The sequence below is a fragment of the Juglans regia genome, chromosome 13 (assembly GCF_001411555.2).
Source record: "Juglans regia cultivar Chandler chromosome 13, Walnut 2.0, whole genome shotgun sequence".
In the NCBI taxonomy this organism is placed as follows: Eukaryota; Viridiplantae; Streptophyta; class Magnoliopsida; order Fagales; family Juglandaceae; genus Juglans; species Juglans regia.
The window spans coordinates 2,612,650-2,618,649 of NC_049913.1; positions in this window are offsets into that span (position 1 = coordinate 2,612,650).

Below are 6,000 nucleotides of genomic sequence, written 5' to 3' on the forward strand. Positions count from 1 at the left end.
TGCTTCTCGCATTTTCCAATCGCAAAAATTGCTTGGTTTTTTGCAACAAGGTGATCTTTCTGTAACCTCTTATGTCACTCAACTCAAAACCCTATGGGATGAATTGATGGTCTATCATCCTATTCCTACTTATGGTTGTGGTTCTTATTGTCGATGTGGGGTTGTTAAAGCTTTTATTGAGTGCCACAATGAAGAATAAGTCGTGTGTTTCTTGACTGGTCTCAGTGATTCTTTCTATATTGTTTAGGATCATATCCTTCTTATGGATCCTCTCCCTCCCATTACTCAAGTTTTTTCTTTGATTCTACAAGCTAAAAGACAATGTGCTATGTTACTTGTTCTTGTACCTAGTCTTGAAACTGTTGCCTTGATCAACGTTCAACCAACAATCAACTTTGGAGTTCAATCACGACCTCAACGTAATAATCAAAAACCCAAACCTCTTTGCAGCCACTGTAGTATGACTGACCACACCAAAGAAAAGTGTTGCAAGTTTCATGGTTACCCGCATGGCTTCAAGATGAATAAACATTGCTTAATTCTATTTCTGGTTGCCAATCATCTGAGTTACCTTTCAATTCACAGGAGTCTCAAGTTGCTGAGTTGCCTCAATTTCCTTTTACTCAAGAACAGTACCAACAACTCTTATCCATGATTGAGAGTTATAAATCTTCTTCTAATACTCTCATGGTTAATCTTGTAGGTAGTTCCTCTCATCATAATATCGAATCAATTTTTGGTCAATCAAGTATAATTGCTTCTTCTTTCGCTCTTTCTTCATTGAAACATAATTTTTTTCATAATTCTTCTTTCAATCATTGGATTATTGATACGGGTGCTACTAACCACATGGTTTATTATATTCAATTTTTCCAATCTTTCTCAGTTGTTACCTCCCATGTTTCTTACCCTTACAACTGGTCTTAAAGTTTATGTCTCACATATTGGTTCTGTTAAGCTTTCTGAATCTTTAATCTTGAATAATTTCCTCTGCATCCCCTCTTTCTCATTCAATCTCTTATATACCAGTAAGTTGGTTAATTGTAATGCTTGTTCCCTAATATTTCTTGCTCAATTTTATTTTATCGAGGACCTGTACCAATGGAAGACGATTAGATTCGATAAAGAAAAAGGTGGCCTTTATTACTTGTTGTCTCCATCAACTTCTTCAAACTCAGTTGTATCTTTAAACATAATTCCTGTAAACATTGTTTCTGTAAATACTATTCATGTAAACAATGCTTTTGTACATACTCATGTAAACACTGTTTCTTTTGATTTGTGGCATTGTCGTTTAGACCACACTTCTCATACTAGACAATTGTTACTGCACAAAGAGTGTCCTTCAATAAAATTTTCTCATTCCAATTGTGATGTTTGTCATTATGCTAAACAATATCGTTTATCTTTATAATTAGTTCTTCATCTACCACTTGTTCATTTCACATTATTCATTGTGATATTTGAGGCCCGTTTTCCACACCAACTTTAGAAGGTTTTCGTTATTTCCTCACTATTGTAGATGACTTCACTAGAGCCACTTGGGTTTTCCTTCTCAAAGTCAAATAAGATGTTCAGTCTAAGTTGCTTTCCTTTATTTCTTTGATTGAAAATTAGTATCACAAAATCATAAAAGTCCTACGTAGTCATAATGGTTTAGAATTTAACATGCGTTCTTTTTATTCTTCTAAAGGCATTGTTCATCAACGTAGTTGTGTTGCCACTCAATAACAAAATGGTATAATAGAGCGCAAACGTAGACAGCTTCTTGAAGTGGCTAGAACTATACATTTTCAATCCAATTTAGCCCTTAAATTTTGGAGGGATTGTATTCTCACTGCTACTTATATCATAAACAGACTTCCTATTCCTCTTCTATCAAATAAATCCCCTTATGAAATGCTTCGCTCATCTCTTCCTTCATATTCTCACATTCGGGTATTTGGGTGTTTGTGTTATGACACCACATTATCTGCTAATCAATCTAAGTTTGATTCTTGTGCTCGAAAGTGTCGTTTTCTTGGATATCTCTTTGTTGTCAAAGGATATAAACTTCTTGACTTACAAACTAACCCCATATTTCTTTCTAGAGATGTTATTTTCTATGAACATTTGTTCTCCTTTAAATCTGACTCTTCCTTAGGTGAGATATTCATCAATGCATCTAACCTCACAGACTCTCTTGATTATCTTGTTCTTCCTAAACCTATCAATGAGTTTGACCTCCCAAACTCTTTTGTTGATAATGTACCTAATCTTACAAACTCTGTTGATGAACTCCCACTTCAAACAGAAACAAATACTGCCATTCCACAAGTCAGAAAGTCATCTCGGCTTTAGCATCCTCTTTCATACTTACAACAATATCATTGTAACTTGCTACCATCTACTTCTACCTTTCTTGTTTCTTCTATGGCTACAACTACTGGTAAGCACAATTCTTCTCTTTACTTCATTTCTAGTTTTTTATCATATGACTAACTTTCTTCTGCACATCGGGCTTTCACTCTTAGTTTGTCATCAAACTTTGAACCCAAATTCTATCATCAAGTTGTCCAATATCCTCATTGGCGCAAAAATATGACAGAAGAGTTAGCTACTCTTAAGGCAAATCATACATGGGAACTCACAACTTTACCTCCTAATAAACATCTCATTGAATGTAAATGAGTGTTTAAAATCAAGTACAATTTAGGTGGTTCAATCGAAATATATAAAGCCCGGCTTGTTGCCAAGGGTTACACCCAACAAGAAGGCCTTGACTACTTGGATACCTTCTCACTAGTTGCCAAGTTAACTTCTATACGTTGTCTATTGGTTGTTGCTGCTATATATAATTGGCATTTACATCAACTTGATGTAAATAATGTCTTTCTCCATAGGTCATTAGATGAAAAAGTTTACATGTAACTACCACTTGGTTATGGGAGCAAGAGGGAGACTCGAGTATGTAGATTAGTTAAGTCTCTCTATGGACTTAAACACTTAAACGAGCATCTAGGCAGTGGTTTTATTCAGTTGTGGACTCACTCAGTCCAATTGTGACTATTCTTTGTTCATAAAGATAAAAGATTATTCCTTTATTATATTATTGATTTATTTAAATAATATCATTCTTGCTAGCAATGATTTATAGTCAATACAAGATTGCAAAGTTTATCTCCACAATCAATTCTAGATAAAAGACTTTGGGAATATCAAATATTTCTTGAGTTTGGAAGTGACACGTACAAGTAACGACATATCTTTATGCCAAAGGCATTATGCACTAGAACTTCACAGTGATGCAAGTTTGCTTGCTTGTAAACCAGCACAAGTTCCTATGGAACTTAGATTAAAGAAATTACATTTATAAATTTATACTTAAGAATATGATATTTATGGAGACTATTACGTTATTTTTATTTGAATTTGAGTTTAATTTTATTAAATTAATATATTAGTCAATGGCTCATTTTTTATAAGAAAGTATTTAAAGAATTTGAAATATATTTTAAAGTATATTATTGAGTCTAATATTTTGTTAATATTCATTTGTCTATTTAGTAGAATTTTAATAAATTATTATGTTAAGAATATTTAAATGATATTAGTATTTATTAGGTTTCTTATAGGATTTAATTATTATGTTATGAAATAAAACTTAGTTTAAGAATTTAAGTTTTATAAATTATTTTAAAATAGCTCGAGCATTTCTACTAAATTATAAATTAGTATTTTAAGTAATTTAAATACTATGATTTATTGATTATAATATTAAACAAAAGATTTGTTTTACTATGTTTTAGATTTTGAATTTAATTAAGTAGAATATTAGTACTTATTTATTCCCAAACAAATTTAGTGATAGTTATTATTGCATATAGGTGTCAAGTTACAAAGTGTTATTCAAGAAGGAGCGCAGCAAGGTAAGTAATTTGATCACAAATTAGAATTATCATAGTTCAGCTTATAAATAAGTATTATTCAAGCCAGTTCATTTCTAGCCAATTATTTATACACCACTCACGTCATATGCAAACATGTCATCCAGCATAGCATATGATTTTGTCATTCCACATCATATTTAAATTCAGAAATTATGATTATGTATGTAATATGTCATACGTCTCATGTGTATAAGACACGTAAGCCATCTTAAATTCAAGTGTAATATAAAATAAGATCAGTTAATAAGATGACCATTCAAATGCATGGTACCAATGCAATTCAGTTTCAAGGTGGATGTACAAGCCATGAATTCAGTCGTGGTCCACCATAGTATGCCAGAATACTATCAATGGCTCCCCTTGTGGCCGCGGGATGTGGGGTCAGTGCACAATCTCACACGCATGGTTAAGTGTGTTGGCCAGTCAGATAAATTAGTTAAATCAGTCATATCAGTCGGTTAATTCAGTTAAATCAGTCATACATAGCATAAGCATCAGTATGAACAGTCATGAATTTTAAACTCTCAACATGAAAATTTTTATGAAAACCTTACCTAGGTGGTTAAGTTTATTTTAGTTTCAGTTCAATTTATTTTAGTTTCAGACATGAATTTATTCAATTTATTCATTTAATATTTTTAAAAGATATTTTATTAGACATTTTTTTATAAAATAAATTTTTAATTTTATTTAAAAAATTTGAAATCTCTTACCAAGTTATTTTTATAAAAAATACGTAACACTCATGACATACAGGAAGTGAATGTTACAATTATATAATAACTGCTCCCCTCCATAATAGAAGTATGTACTATGTATACCAATAATAATGCAAGCAAGCATCAAAAAAAAAATAATAATAATAATGCAAGCAGTTACCAATCAAGTGTAACCACGTGACCTACCGCGTTCTCTAGAACCCATGAAGCCACGAAGTCATTATTTTCTTCTGGTGGATATTAACTTCCTCCGGCCTGCATGCTTGATCTCGTGATCTTGTACTTAAGGTTCACGCATTACCCACGTCCTCTTCAAAGCATATACTTCAGTATAATACTATAATCCAATTCCACTACCATATGGGAAATGATATTCACTCTCCACCGATTGATTTTTTTGTTTTTTTACTTAATGATTAATTAAAAAAAATTTAATGAGTTTGTAATTTTTTTTAATGTTTAATAAGACATTTTAAAAACTGTTTAAAAAAAATTAACTTCTCGGTAGACAATATATTAATGCAACGTGGCGGCGGCGTGTCTGTACGTGTATAGTACAGTGATTAAGAGTTTCTCGTCTCGATGTCTACTCTTATTGTACGACGAAGTCACGAGAGTGTCGAGACTCAAAACACAGGTAATATTGTTTATACTAATTTATCTGGCTAACTGTACGTGTGTGAAGTTACACTGTTACATCCCACTTGACCACAAGGAGACCATTGATAGTATTCGGCATACTATGGTGGACCACGAATTCATGGCTTGTACATCACCTTGAAACTAGGGTACGCATTGGTACCATGCATTTGAATGGTCATCTTATTAACTGATCTTATTTATCTTACACTTGAATTTAAGATGGCTTACGTGTCTTATACACATGAGATGCATGACATATTACATACATAATCATAATTTCTGAATTTAAACATGATGCGGGATGACATGATCATATGCTATGCTGGATGACATGCTTGCACATGACATGAGCGGTTTATAAATAATGGCTATCAATGAACTGTCTTGAATAATACATACATATAGGCTAACTGTGATGATCCTAATTTATGATCAAATTACTTACCTCGCTGCGCTTCTTCTTGAATAACACTTCGTAACTTGAGACCTATATACAATAATAACTATCACTAAATTTGTTCGGAAACAAATAAGTACTAATATCTTACTTAATTAAATTCACAATCTAAAAGATAGTCAAACAAATATTTTGTTTAACACTATAATCAATAAATCCTAGTATTTAAATTACTTAAAATACTAATTTATAATTTAGTAGAAATACTCGAGCTATTTTAAAATAATTTATAAAACTTAAATCCTTAAACTAA